This window comes from Cnephaeus nilssonii (genome assembly GCF_951640355.1).
Source record: "Cnephaeus nilssonii genome assembly, chromosome: 16".
NCBI classification, from domain to species: domain Eukaryota; kingdom Metazoa; phylum Chordata; class Mammalia; order Chiroptera; family Vespertilionidae; genus Cnephaeus; species Cnephaeus nilssonii.
The window spans coordinates 61,132,043-61,146,898 of NC_137087.1; the positions used below are offsets into that span (position 1 = coordinate 61,132,043).

At 56.9% G+C, this 14,856-nt stretch overlaps 1 protein-coding gene across 4 annotated transcripts in view; it reads left to right on the forward strand.

Moving 5' to 3' along the window:
* Nucleotides 1-14,856, forward strand: part of EEF1AKMT2 (EEF1A lysine methyltransferase 2) — a 46,275-nt gene that overhangs the window by 17,692 nt on the left and 13,727 nt on the right. Inside the window, exon 7 of one of the 4 annotated variants that reach the window (XR_013814714.1) lies at nt 4,436-8,410. The exons of 2 other annotated variants lie outside the window; for them this stretch is intronic. The gene's annotated coding sequence lies outside the window, so the exon portion shown is untranslated. Of the gene's footprint in view, nt 1-4,435; nt 8,411-14,856 lie in introns of those variants that run through there. One more of the 4 variants, XR_013814715.1, reaches the window with a different exon arrangement.

Below are 14,856 nucleotides of genomic sequence, written 5' to 3' on the forward strand. Positions count from 1 at the left end.
GACTGGCTGCCTGCAGAGCTGTGTGCAGGTCTCGGAAGCAAGGCCTGGGGTTGGGAGGGAGAAGTCCACGTTGCCTCCGTTATAAATAGAACCTCGGTCCGTTGTGGCCCGGTGAGGTGCTGTCCACGGGGTTGTGAAGGAACGGTGTGTGTTGAGTTTTGAGAAGCAGTCGTAAGCAGGGCACACCCGGCAGGCTTGATTCCCCCTGGACACCCCCGTGGTTCTGTGAAGAGGGTCAATTGGGTCAAATCGTTGATAATATAGTTTGTTCAAGAGAGGACAGAATTACAGAGGGCTTTGGAGTTGCAAGTGCCAGTTGTGGGTTGTTTTTTAAAATCCTCACCCAAGGATATGTTTTAATTGATTTCAGAGAGAGAGGAAGGGAGAGAGAGAAACATTGATCCGCTGCCTCCCACATGCATCCCGACCAGGGATGGAACCCACAACCTGGGTCTGTGCCCTGACTGGGAATTGAACCTGAAACCTTTCGGTGGACTGGACGATGCTCCAACCAACTGAGCCACTCGGTGGAGGTTGTGGTGGTTATTATTTTAATTAAAAAATAATGAACTGGATTAAACTCGGGGGAGAGTTTCATATTGTGGGCCTCACTGTGGACGAAGCCTGCCTTCCCCAAAGGCTTGTCCCCGCGGGAGCTGCGGCCCCTGGGGACCGCCAAGTGATAAAGGCCGTAAATGGCCGAGAGCAAGAGAGGTCCTTTTGTGAAGACCAGTTGATTAATGATTTAATCTCCAACAAAACAATATCAGATTATTTTCTGAAGTTGAAATTTATTTTGGTTCTTTTTATTTATTTATTTTATTATTATTATTATTTTGTTGTTAATCCTCACCCGAAGATATTTTCCCATTGATTTTTTTAATTTTTATTTTTTAGGGAGAGTGGAAGAGAGAGGGAAAGACAGAGAGAAACATTGACGTGAGAGAAACACATCGATTGGTTGCCTCCTGCAGGAGCCCCACCAGGGCTGGGGAAGAGCCTGTAATCAAGCTGCATGCCCTTGACCAGAATCCAGCCTGCCACCCTTCAGCCTGTGGCCGACGCTCCAGCCACTGAGCCACACCAGCTAGGGAGATTTTTTTTTTTTTTAATACTAAAATTTGGAGAAAAAGTGATTGGAACCCAGGCAAGTCACTTTCTTTTTGTGGGTTTCAGTTTTTTCCCTAAAACAGGGTGTGCTAGTCAGTGATATTTAACGGTCTCTATCCCTCAGGTTGGGCTGCCACAGACTGGGTGGCTTAAACAATAGAAATATATTTTTTAGGTCTAGAGACTGAGAATTCCAAGATCAAGGTCCCAGCAGAGTAGGCTTTGTCCTGCAGCCTCATCTCTCGGCCTGCAAGGCAGCGCCATCTCCCTGGGTGGCCCCTGACCTCTGACTCTGATGCTTGGGGGCGCGAGTGGGTGCGCTCCCGGAACCTGCTCCTGGGGCTCCTCCTGAGCCCCTCGTTGGCGCGGGCGCTGAAGCACCGTCTGTTGGTTAAGAAGTGAGGACCAGCCCGGCCAGTGTGGCTCGGTGGATAGAGCGTCGGCCTGTGGATGGGCCCGGGTTCGATCCCGGTCAAGGGCATGTACCTTGGTTGCAGGCTCCTCCCTGGCCGGGCCCTGGTTGGGGTGCATGCAGGAGACAACCAATCGATGTGTTCCTCTCACATCATGTTCCTCTCTGTCTTCCCCTCTCTCTTCCACTCTCCCTAAAAGCCAATGGGAAAACATCCTCGGGTGAGGATTGAAAACACACAAAACGAGTGAGGACCAGAGATCCCGGTGCCCGGCTGTCACCAAGTGCGGTCCCCGTGTGTGGGCAGGCTCCCGGTCCCCGGTGAGAGCGGTGCCCGCCACGTGGTGGCGATAGTAAAGCACGCAGTCTGGGGGGAAATGTTCACGCGGACGCCCTCGGATTGAAAGAAATGCCAAGGCCGAGGTCCCCTTCCTCCTCCGGTCTGGATGCCAAGTCGTCGATTCCAGCACCATCAAACACGGAACCGCATGCAGGTCCCGTGGCGGCGCCGGTTCGATGGTGGCGGGGGTTGGGTCTGGTCTGTTCCCGGCACCGGGGGGCAGTGGGCGGAGGCTTCGCGTTCAGGCCCACCTCGCGTTGTTTGACTTCCTGGGTGAGCCGTGTTTCCGTGCTTTGCTCCGGTTTGAGTGACAGCGCATGCGCAGTGGCACCTGGAAGTGTGATGTGGGTACCACTTTGAGAAGTTTGTCTGATTTGACCTTGGTTCACACTGGAGCTCACAGGATGGTAGGGAAGGTCCGGCGAAGCAGCTGTTCATGCCAGTCTAGGACATTCAGATCTGCTCATGGAGCCACTTCGTTGTTGGTTAACTGAATTGCCTCTCAACTCCTGGAGTGCTCCACGTGACTGCAGAGGTGCGGCCGGACCAGTGTCCCTTTGCCTAGCTAACCTCAAAGAGCTTGTGGCGCTGAACCGTATTCAAAAGCTCTGTAGAGATGAGGCCAGGCCCCGGCTGGTTTGGCTCAGTGGATAGAGCGTCAGCCTGCAGACTGAAGGGTCCCGGGTTCGGTTCCAGTCAGGGGCACATGCCCAGGTTGCGGGCTCGATCCCTAGGTGTGTAGGCGGCAGCCAATCAGTGATTCTCTCTCCTCATTGATGTTTCTATCTCTCCCTCTCCCTCTCCCTTCCTCTCTGAAATCAATAAAAATGTTTTAAAAAAAATAGAGCTGAGGTCAGTACGATAAGGTGCGCCCTGAGGACAGAACACAACCAGAGCATCGCCACGTGGAGGCAGGGAGGCCACCAGTCAGTGCCGTGTGACCTGCTGTGATCTGGCTTTGTCCTTTCTGGTGCTGCTGTTCCTGTGACAGTGAAGACCAGCCGTGAGAGAGGCTGTGAAATAGCAGGGCCTTCTCACTTAGAGTCATTCCTTTGTGGTTCAGGTCAGCTACAGGATATGCACTACCCGATAGGCAAGGCCGGGCCCTCTCATAACGGCAGTGGGTCTGGTGAAACAGACGCCTGGGCTTGTGGTCCCATGGAGAGGACACACTGAGGAGAGGAGCGCTCCCAGGCGGGGGAATATGCGGGGCAGATGGTCTATTCAGGCTGCTCCCAGGCATGTCCTGCCCCGTGGAGCCAGAGACTCCTTTTTCCTTCTTGGGATTTCACATCCAAACGATTCAGCCTTCACATGGGGAATTTAAACTGTGACATCATCAGCTGCATCTAGTTTAACAGTTTCTTCGCTGCCTAAGGAGAATGAAGTTCACGCGGTTTCATTTTTATGGGGCTGGGCAGGCTAGCAGTAGCTTAGAGCGTCTCACTAGGGATGAGGTAAAAATAGATTTTGCTGGAGGCAGTGACTTATATGGCAGATAGTTGACAGTAGAGAAAAATAAAGTTAAAGTTTGGGTTTGTGTCTCAAATACTAAATGTGAATTCTACTAAAGGATATATATATTTTTAAAGATGTTTTTATGGATTTTTAGAAAGGAAGAGAGAGAGAGAAACATCAATGTCAGAACGAAACATGGACCGGCTACCTCCTGCATGCTCCCCACTGGGGATCGAGCCCGCACCCCGGCATGTGCCCTGACTGGGAATGGAACTGGCAACCTTTCCGTGCATGGGATAATGCCCAACCAACTGAGCCACACCGGCCAGGGCTGAGAGTATTTAAAAAAAACAATTGGCCCAGCCGGCTTGGCTCAGTGGTTGAGCATCGACCTATGAACCATGAGGTGACAGTTCGATTCCTGGTCGGGGTACGTGCCCGGGTTGCGAGCTCAATGCCAGTGCGATGATTCTTTCTCATCACTGATGTCTCTCTCTCTCTCTCCTCCTCCCCTTTCTGAAATAAATAAAAATATTTTTAAAAATTGTGATTGTTTTCATTTGAAGATAACATTTAGTCTGGGTGTGCTGTTGAAATATTTCCAGGTTAAATTCAGTGTATAGCAATGTTTTTAGTTACGATTTTGGTGGAGTGACCGTGTTGTGTGATACTAGTTATTCTACATCAGCTAAGACCCTGAGCAGATTAGGGAAAGGCCAGTAACTAATTATGCCTCTGAATCTCGGCATTAAAACAGTAAAATAGCCTTAGCTGACTGGGCTCAGTGGGGAGAGCCTGAGCCTGTGGACTGAAAGGTCCCGGGTTGGATTCCGGTCAAGGGCACATCCCCGGTTGCAGGCTCGATCCCCAGAGTGGGGCGTGCAGGAGGCAGCCGATCAATGATTCTCTCTCATCATGGATGTTTCTCTCTCTCCCTCTCCCTGCCTCTCTGAAGTCAATAAAAATATATTTTTTAAAAAAAGTAAAATAGTTTGGTAAGTTTTACATATACCTGTAGCTTTGAACGTAGTGAAAAGCCTTTGTTATGTCTATTTGTGCTTGTCATGCCTGAACTTCCCAGTGTCTGTGTGTGTGTGGTGTGTGTTGTCTTGTAGCACCTGACCTGGTAGCTGCTGTTCACTCTGCACAAAACACGGCCCGTGCTGCCCAGGGGAATCGGCGTGAGCTGTGCTCTGCTCTTCGCGGCTCCCTCCCCAGCCTCGTCCTCCGGGAGCTGCAAGCGCGTCATTCGCTGTGCTTTCAGCACCTGCCAACTTGGAGACCAGGGTTTGTGCTGGGGACGCGGGCTCACAACCCCACTCTGTGGCACACAATGCCGGCCCAGCTGGCACCTCCCTGCCTCAATGGCGCTAGACGCTGTGACAAAGCCGCGCAGTCACACGCTGATTCAGCAGCGGCCCCTCAAGCTGCTCCACTCCCATTCTGTGTCAGAGGAGTTAGATGGTAGCATTAAGCTTAATGCTGTGGGTTTTCGTTAAATTCAATGAAAATAAATTTGTTTTATTTGGTTCTTGAATCAAAAAGTAACTTTGTCTTCAAGAACGGAAGTGCCTTTTATGAAATGTGTGTGTCTAGATATGGGATGTATGTTTATATACACGCAGATACACACGCTGGCACACGCAGATACACACGCATGCATCTGAGGCTGCAGCCAGGGCTGTCCCTCCTCCTCACCAGCCGGAAGGTTTCCGAGCACAAGGGAAAGGCAGAAAGGAAAGCGCGAGGCTCGGCGTGCCACGCAGGCTATGTCGGCCGGCGGTGAGCTGTACCTGGAGCGTGGATGTGGGAACAATTACACAACTTTCTGTTTTGTTTTGTTTTTGTTAATCCTCACCCCAGGATATTTTCCATTGATTTTTAGAGAAAGTGGAAGAGAGAGGGAAAGACTGAGAGAAACGTCGATGTGAGAGAAACACATCAATTGGTTGCCTCCTGCACACGCCGACCTGGGCCTGGGCTGGGGAGGAGCCTGCAACCGAGGTACGTGCCCTTGACCAGAACTGAATCCGGGACCCTTTGGTCCGCAGGCTGATGCTCTGTCCACTGAGCCAAACCGGCTAGGGCAGAACTTATTTTTTTGAATGAGATCCACATAAGAAAATTGCCACCATAGTAAGTACAGGTTTTTGATTTCCATCTGTAATCAGAATTTTCCTTATTTTCTGAAGAAGCCTCTTTGGCTCTCTGGTTTCAGGAGCCAGGCTCTGGAAGTGCCTCAGGTGAACTCGGGGATGTCTGCCTTCTCGTGATCTGTTCTAAGAAATGTTCAGATTCTGCTTCTCAAAAGATCTTTTCAGATGCAGAAAGGACAGTGTGAAATGTGAATGACTGACCTTTAATACCACGGCTGGGACAAAGGCACGGTGGCTCTGGAGGCTGAATAAAGGAGTGGACACACATCTGGCGGCTGCTGCGGGGCTCAGTGCTCAGCACAACATGTTTGATGTCTGTCACCGACTGTTAGTCTAAAAAGAAAAGAATATGTTGTTCTCAGAAGCAAACGGGTGCCTATTTTTAAGTGGGGAGCTCTTTGAAAACTGTGGGTGCAGATAGAGTTGATGGGAAAAACTGAACGTTGACTGGTCCTTACCCAAACTTCAAAGCTTAGTTTGAATATCACATTTGTCTTATTTAAAGGCACAAAAATAAAACACCCACCAGCTCCCAAGGACACTCCTTCGTGCATATCACAACCCAACCTTTACCCTCCTCTGCACAAAAGTGCTTACTTAGGTGAATGCTTTTATTAGCTTGTTGATACAAGTTATAGTTGATCACACCCTTTCTTAATAAAATACACCCTGTTTGTCTCTTGTTGCTTAAGAGCTTGGAACTTGGGGTGGGGGAGCTCTTCACAGGGAAGGACACTAAACCCCAGGCGGTGAGTGGAGGGGGCCCACCACGCACGCAGCCTCCCGCCATGGGCAGCTCTGCTCGGAGCCAGGAGAGCCAGGACGCTGCTTCCATCCCTGGGTTTCATCTTGGTCTCGGAGCGAGACTGCATGCAGCCTCCACATTCTCTCTCCCAGGGTATCTGTGGCTTAACCCGATCAGTGGGATCAGTTACAATGGAAACACTACAGGTGATCATTTTTGGTGGCTACTTATGGATTTATTCCTCAATTGGCCTATGAATTTGTGTTGAGGTGTCTGTGCTGTACATCTGGTTTTGGCCTTTCAGGATTGAACAGAGGTAGAGACAGCTTACCCCCTTCCCCCAGCTGCCGCTGACAATGTCTTAAACCCAGAGTCCCACTGAGTTTATATTTATTCTTCTGGATTGAGCAAAACTCTAATATACAACCTTTTGGGTGGAGTTTTTATAATTAAGAACTATGTAATATAGCTCTAAAAAGTGGGGGTGTCTTAATGTCTACAGGACTTGTTACAGAGTGTGGGTGGAGCCTTAAGCATGGAGCTAAGTGACAGGCCTTTGGGGGTCAGATTAAGTCAGTGAGAAGTAGCTGTGACTGGTTAGTAGCACGGCCCTTCACCGCGTGTGTTAGCTTTGTCCATTCTCAGTACCATAAGGCCTCAGAGCCAGAGCAGCGGGCTGCTGCGGGTTGGAAAGGGCCGGCCGTGACCACGGCCCTGAGAGTTCTGTGCGCTGGTCACCGGACAGCAGCGAGAGGCCTGGCTGCAGCGCTGGTGTCCGCTTTGTTTTTTAAGGTGACCTGATGAACTGGTAATTGCAGGAATAAACTGAATGCTTGTCAGCAGGAGTCACTCTAGGCCTCCTAATAAAAAGTAAATTAAACTATACCCTTAAAGCCCTCCAAGGCGCGGTGACGCTGAGGAGATGGCGTTAGGGAAATGGAGCAGCATTCCCCAATCATCCCGGGCCTTTCTTTGTCCAACCTAGGGAGACTTGGTTCTCCCTCCTCTCAGAATGGACCCTCACTAGTTTCTTAAAGTGTTGTTTATGGATAAGGACATCAGTACCTGAGTATTCTGCATATTAGCTCACTTGGCTTTCATAGGACTATGTCCATCATCTACAAACCCCTCTGCTTTGCTGGCCGTGTTCCTCTTGGAGCAGAAATGACTGGAGTGAGCTGTAGTTAGTGTGAAAGGAGATGTTAGCTCATGGTTTCCTGAAAAAGAAGGGCCCAGTGTGATGAGAAACTGAAATATTTCAGCAATAGCCATGAAATATAATAGTTTCCCAAGTGCACACAAGCTCAAAAAGTTAATTGTTCATTTATGTTTGATACTGGGGTTGAAACGTTGGATTAAAACCAATTAAATGTTCCTAGAAGCAACAGAAAAAGTTTCCTGATTTATGAATAGAACCATTCAAATGGCTCAGACACAATCCATGTCAAGTAATGAGGTGTTTTGTTTTTTTGGCAAAGGAGAACACAAAACAGGCATAGGGAGTTCTTAAAAAAAAAACAAAACTCTTTAAAAATCTCCTTTTGGATACAAGGTCAGTAAAATAACCTCCACTAACAGGAGGAGGGATGGAAGCTCGCTCCTCACCAGGACAGGCCCCTCCCCCAGGTGAGCCGCACAATGAAAACACCGCGTCTTCTATCGGCTGCATTCCTGGACTTAAGTCAACATCCTAAGTTACAGAACCAAACACGCGCTCTGCCTAGCAACGCCAGCCCTCCCTCCACCAGTTGCATGTATGTGGGGCCTGGCTTCTGAAGTACACACTCCTTTATTGCCATCCGCGCCCCGAAGGGTGACAGCACTCACACGACCCCCGCCCCCGCCCCCCAGCGGCCACCGGAACGATCGTTTCTTTAAAACCCCCAAAACCCACAACCCGGAAGCTGGGCGGCCCAAGTGCACGCGGCTCGGGGTTCAGTCCCGCCTCGTGCAGGGGGCAGGGGGCAGGGGGGACTCCTGCGGGGTGCCTGGCCCCGGGCCCGGGCCGCTGCGGTGGCCACTCGGCCCGGGGCCACTTCCCGCGTCCGGGCCCGGCAGGCGCGGGCTGGGGCGGCGCGCGGCTCGGCTCGCAGGACGCCCTCTAGCCCCGCTGGCGGCGCGCCGCGACCCCCCCACTCCCCGCCCACCGGCGGCTGCGCGCTCCGCTCCCCGCCGCACGCCGTCGGCCCCGGCACGCCGCCCGCCCGCCGAGCGCCGGCCCGCAGCGCCCGCACCGCGCGGGTCCCAGCCACTCGCAGCGGCGATCGGGCGCCCCGCGGAGGCGGCGGGCGCGGCGGCCCGGCCGGGCGGGTTCCAGGGCCGAGTGGCACCCAGTTCAGGAAGTGACAAGTCGATTTCCTCCCCGGGAGCCGCTCGGTATAAAGCGCTCGGCGCCGGCGGGAGAGCGTGCGCGCGGCGGACGTGCGGCGGCAGCCCGACGACTCGGCGAGTGCCGGCGGCGAGCGCGCGGGGTCCGCGCCCGGAGCGCCCGGCCGCGCACAGTAAGCGACCCCGGGCCGGGCGGTGGCGGCGGCGGCCGAGGGGTCGGTCCCGAGCGGAGGTTCCTGCCCAGCGCGCCCCGGCGGCCGGCGGGGGGGGAGCCCTCGCGGGCGCAGGGCTCGCCTTTCTGGTTTGTTCCTGTCGCTGGTTTCCTTTCGCTCCGCCTTGTTCCGCGTTGGGCTGGGTGGCTTCTCGGGGCGCCGCGCCGCCCCGGGTGCCGGCAGGAGACTTGTCAGAGCGCAGCCGGGGGACGAGCCAGCGCGGCCCCCGCGGAGAAGTCTGCGGCCCCGGGCCGGGCGCGGGAACGGCTGCCCCGGGGGTGGCCCCTTCTCCGCGTCTCCGCTTGAGCCCGGGTCGCGGCGCCGAGCCCCGGGACCCGGCGGCCCCGCTCGCCCCGAACTTCCCGCATCGGTGCAGACAACTCTTTTGTTCGCGGAAGTTTTCGTCTGCCGCCCCCGGGATGCGGGCGCGCGGCGGCGGGCTCCACAGCGGCCGGACCGGCCGGGGCGGTCACGTTGCGGGTGAGGAGGCGTTCAGTCCCGGGCGGGGGGCCGCGGACGGGGCTCGCGGAGCGTGGGGCGCCGGCATGGCTCCTGCACATGGCGAGAAGGGCCTCCGGCCGGGCGCACTGGTCGAGTCTCATTTTTGCCGGTCCTTGGTTTGCACACCGTGCGCGTCCGCCTCCCCTCCCGGGGCTCCACTTGGGGGGGCGGGGCGGCGGGGGCAAGGACACCCCGAGCCCGGGAGGGCCCTCGCTTTGCGTTGCCCCAAGTGGCTCCTCTGGCGCCCCCCAGCTCAGCACCCCCGCCTGCAGACTTGGGGGACAATGCTCGCGGCGCGGACCGGGCAGCCGATCCCGGGGACCCGCGCGAGCCGCCTTGCTGGAGTCCTTGGCCCCCGGACGCCCCTGAAGCCGGGCTCCCTCCCGCTGGCCGCCGGGTTCATTAACACGAACTAGACGTGGAACGAGGGGAACAAAGAAAGCTCTTTGCAGCCTTTGATGAATGGGATTCTGCCTCCTATAGGCCACACTCCGCCTTCCGTACGTTGTCGTCTCCGGACGCGGTGCTGGGCCAGTGGCCCCGGATGCATTCCCAGCCGGGACCCCGGGCAGGGCAGGGGTGCCGCCGCTCCACCCCGCTCGCCTTGCCGGAGCGGGTGCAGGCGGAGCTGGGCTGACGGGGGTTCAGCAGGAACAAACGTGTGTGCCCTCGGGTGGGGGAGACCGGGGCTGTTTCCCATTGCCTGCTGCGGGAGTGGGACGGGCATTGTTCACCGGCCCGGGAGCCAGGCCCACGTCTCGTGCTGCTCACCCCACATTCGCTGACTTGCAAGCCGCCTGCTAGCATCTGTGCTCCCCGCAGTCCCGCGGCCGGGAGGGATCCCGCCCGGCTCCAGATTCCCGACCCCCGAGTCAGAGGTGCCAGCCGGTTTGAGGACTTGGGAAGGGATGGAGTTAGCAGACGGGGTGACAGCCCCTGTTCCTGACTGAGCCGGGTTTTGGTTTCACTTTAATGTACCCATGTAGCTGTCACTTCTCTCAGTCACTTACAGCTTTGATACTGAATTGCAGATCTGTAGGGACCCCTCTTAGCTGTGGGCAGCTAGATAAACAAAACAGCTACTGGTCCCAGCCGATACACCTGGGTTAGCGGGAGAAGGCTCGGGTCTTCAGTTCCGGATTCAAAGCCCTTGACCCTGTATCTGCCCTGGGCTGGGGTCTGGATGCAGCCGGGCACCTTGCAGGCCTCGAGGGTGCGCACCCAGCTGCCAGGGCGCTCCCTGTTCCCTTCTGCAAAATGGGGAGGCGTGGGGCCGATGTGTGCTTTTCTCCCAAACGCCCCACCCCAAGAGCAAGATGGTTTGAGGACTGGTCCGCCTACTGTTGCCCAGGACTTCCTGTGTCCCCTGAGGAGGTGCTAGCGATGAGCGGTCGTTTTCACAGCGAAGACCAGTGCAGAATACAGGCAAGCAGTGCCGAGGCTGCAGGGGTGGCCTGGACCGTCCTGAGGCGGGACGAGTCCCGCACCCCAGTGTTCGGATAGGGGATGTTTTTGGTTATGTCTCCCTCCGGTTTTCGGCGTAGGGGTATGTCGCGTGCGTGGAACATTTCGGAATCGCGTGACGTTCTTTTGGGAAGAGCTTCAAGACACTCAGTGTCCCTGTGGCTGCACTAACTTGGCATTTTGTGGGAAGCCCTGTTGTTATTTCTTAGGCTGTTTCTGTCCACACCGTTTAGACCTTCCCCGCTCTGTCCTTTGCTGTCCCCGGCCCCTCCGTCTCTCCAGTTCCGTAGGAGCTGCGTGGGCTGCGTGTCTTTTAAGTGGGTTCAGGGAGCAGGCGCCTGGTGGAAGCCCCAAAAAGGCCAGCTCCCCTTCCCTGCAGGAGGCCGAGGGAGAGGCGGGAGCCTGTGTAAACCTGGGAGCGGGCGGCAGAGGCCGCCTCGGAGCAAGTTGGCGCATCTTGGCCGGCCCTCCTCCCCCGCTGCTCCGCGCAGTGGGCCCTGAAGGCCACTGTCAGGTGGTTCCGTCCATGCCTCATCCCCGCCGGGTGACTTTTCTGAATTTCCTACTGGATGGAGAAAACTTGTTCTTGCCCTTAGGGAAAAAAAAAAAAAAAGACTGAAATAAGCAGACACTCAGCCCAGCACAACCCCCATGGTCACGGCCACCACACACACCTCTCGGATGTGCAATAAAAGGAAACCGGCAGGCACGGCTTGTTGTGTAATCTGCTGATAACACAAGTTTCGGTCTTCGATGGAAACCAGATGTGGAGGGCTCCCTTTAATTGATCCAGCCGGGTGTGGAGGGGGGGGGCGGACACTTTAATAGATCAGCCCTTGCCAACCCCACAGGCGACTGTTTTTTTTTTTTTCCACTCGAGGGGAGTCTCCAAGTCCGGCTTTCTCGAGGGCTTTGCCTCTTGGCCTCTCCCCTTGCTGCAGCTGGCCTTTGGGTCAGCGCCTCCTCGTGAAAGAGCCGGTTTGTTGCCAACACGAGGCACATGGCCGAGGCTGGCGGGCTCCGCGCAGTTGCACCCGGCTGGGCGCCGCGCTCTCCCCGTCCAGCTGCCGCCCTGCCCTCCGCCCTCCAGCGCAGAGCCGGCCGAGGGCTGGGGTGCTGCGAGGAATGCCGATGGCTGGCCCCCGGCTCCTCGCCCAACCCTCCGACGGTCCCTCGAGAGCCGCTGTTCAGACGTGCCCGGGGAGTCCACTGCAGACCAGCGGCTCTCCCCGGCCGACTTTCCGAGGCCCTCGCCGCCCGCGGAGCCACCTTCGTTGTGGCCAAGGTCAGGGGCCGCCCGGTAATAGCTGACTCCGTTGACTGCGGTCCCCTCGCGGGCGGGCGGGAGGTGAACTTTGGAAACAGACCCAGAGGCTGAGATATGCCGATGTGCCCGGAGCCCCAGCCCCGGAGGAAAGCTTGTGCTAGCGCAGTTTACATGAACGTGATTAATGGCCGCGCCGCTGGAAAGTCTATATTCAAAAGCCATTTGCCGGCCCCTAGGGTTCGTCTTACGGGGGAGTCGTTTTCTTCGCCAAACAACTTCGTGTGAAGGTACCTTCCCCTTTGATGTTTAATCCAAACCTCCTGCGCACGCGGCTTGGGATCGAGGTGGGGGCTCCGAAAATTGCGGGTTGTGGTTTCCGTGCTGCCTGCCTTGACCTCACTCGGGTCAGAGGGCAGCAGGTCAGAGGGCAGCGGATTCTTGTCTCTAGAAAGTCGCAGCAGAGCTGGTGCCTGCAGGTCGGACGGAGGAACCCTTCCCGGGGACAGTTGGCTCCGGGGCCTGGGAGGAGGGGACGCGGAGGCTGGGCCCAGGGCAGGGTTTTCCCTGCAGCCACTGGAGACACTTGAGCGTTTTCAAAAGACAGAGCCGTCTTTGCCGCCTCGCCTCGCCGCCTCTTTCTCCTCCGCTTTTTGTTCGGCGCGGGCTGATTGAGAGGGAGCCGCTGACGGGTGGTCTGAAAGCGGCCTCGGAGCCGAGAAAAGGAGATTTTGCATTTCAAAGGGTCCACCTTGTCGAATTTCACATCACGTCAGGGGTTACGGAGCAGTGTGACAGGCACCCTCCCTCCCGCTGTGGGGGCTGCGTGAGCTGGGGCTGCCTTTGGGGGGTGGAGGGGTGGGGGCGCAGCTTGGCCAGACGGCAGGGAAGTCTCGGAAACAGCGCCCCTCGGGCGTGCACTGTCCCAGGAGGGGCCTTGTCCACTGGCCCACTCCTAGGAGGTCAGCGCGATCGTTTTGGTGAACAGCTTGTTTGACCCCAAAATCGGGGGCGGGCCGGCTCCTGCTGCTCTGGCTCCTTTCCCCTCCAGCCCTAAAACAGGGATTCTCCTGCCCCGGGTGACGTGGTTCCCCAGACCCCGAGATTCAGGGCCACGGAGCGCTGGGTGCCGGGCGGGGGGCGCAGACTGTTCAAAGAACAGCAGCAGGCTCACTGGGCGTTGAGGGCTCACCCTGGGCCAGGGGCGTGGCATGCACTCTGTCTCAAAGCCATCCTGCCGTGACAGCCGGGGAAACCGAGGCTCAGGGAGGCATAGTCACTGGCCCCAGGCCACACGGCTGCCAGGCCGGGAAGCTGGCAGCTCTCTGCACACACCATGCCCTCTACCGTGTGCACACCAGACAGAGGCACGGCTTCTGCTTTGTCTCCGAGCCTAAGTTTTGTTTAGTCTTGTTAGCACCACGGGGAAACGTAGAAACGGTAGCTGCTGCTCTCCCTTTACCCGCCTCCTGTAGCTTTTTTTTTTTAAGAGGAGTGATCGGATTCTGTATCGACCACAGGCAGTGCCTCCACTGGGGAGACCGAGATGTTTTGCTTCGTTCTCACAAAAGACAGATGCACACGGAAATGTAATCATTCCCAGTGACCCTCTGGGGAAGCGGGGAGTACGCCTGGCAGCCCGCTAGAGGCATCCCCGTGTATTCAGATCCCCTTCTCCGTTCAAAGGGACTGCGAGGAGGCTCTCCGGCCCCAGTTGCGTTTTCACGTGTGACTCAGGCGTCTCAGTGAATCGTCCTGTGGTGCTTGCCCGCCCGGGTCCGTACAAAACCCCCTTTTGTCGGCGGGCCTGGAGTCATCAGGTGACTAAGCGTAACTGCCTCCTCCGGCGTGAGAACGGGCCACCGCGCCGGGCTGGGCAGGTGCCCTGCGTGCTGCCACGCACAGCTGGCTCTCTGCAGGGTGATCCGGTTGGTGTGTGGGGGTGGGCGCGGGATACCCATCTCCTGCAAAACCTGCCGGCGGGCCGTGCCGCCCTCTCTGTCCCTAAAGAGTGTGTGGACAGGGCTGGGCCCCTGCGGGCTGGGTTTTAGAATCGAGGGCAGTGGCTCTCAGCGCCGCCTGCACTTTGGGTCCCTGGGAGGTTTAAACAAACACCTGCGTCTGGGCGGCACCCGGGACCGGTTACGTCAGAACCTTAAGAGGAGGGCAGGACTCAGCATTGGTGTCTTAAATATATTGTTATTGATTAAGAGAGGAAGGGAGAGGGACAGAGAGAGAGAGAAACATCAGTGATGAGAGAGCATCATGGATCAGCTGCCTCCTACACGCCCCCCAGTGGGGATCGAGCCTGCAACCCGGGCATGTGCCCTTGACCAGGAATTGAACCGTGACCTCCTGGTTCATAGGTCGATGCTCAACCCCTGAGCCGCACCGGCCGGGTTAGCGTTGGTGTTTTTAAAGCTTTGGGGTTGATTCCTCTGTGCATCCGAGACGTAGGAGTGAGGGCTGGCTGGGGTGGGCCCCACACACCTCGCTTCCCTTAGCGGGGACCAGGACCGTCCTGTTCAGGAGAGGCATAACCCTCTGGAACTTTCCACCGCTGTGTCTCGGTGCAGGTGGGAGGATGGGAAAGGTGCCCGCCCCTGGTGAAGTGCCCGCTGTAGACATGGCCCCGGAGTCCCCGTTTCTGGCGGGCCAGGCCTCGCTCAGCCCCCCAAGCACGGAGCGGAGGGGTGGGTTTTATGCGGCGGGCGGTCTCTGCGCAGTTCTCTGCAGGCCCTGCGCCCCCTCCCTCCCGCCGGTCGGTTCCGCTTCTCTGCCTCCCGGGGTTTGGCCCGTGGCGTCCCTCTGGCTCATGGGTGGGAAGACACCGTCGTCTGGCTCAGGGCGCGTGCTGGTGACTCTC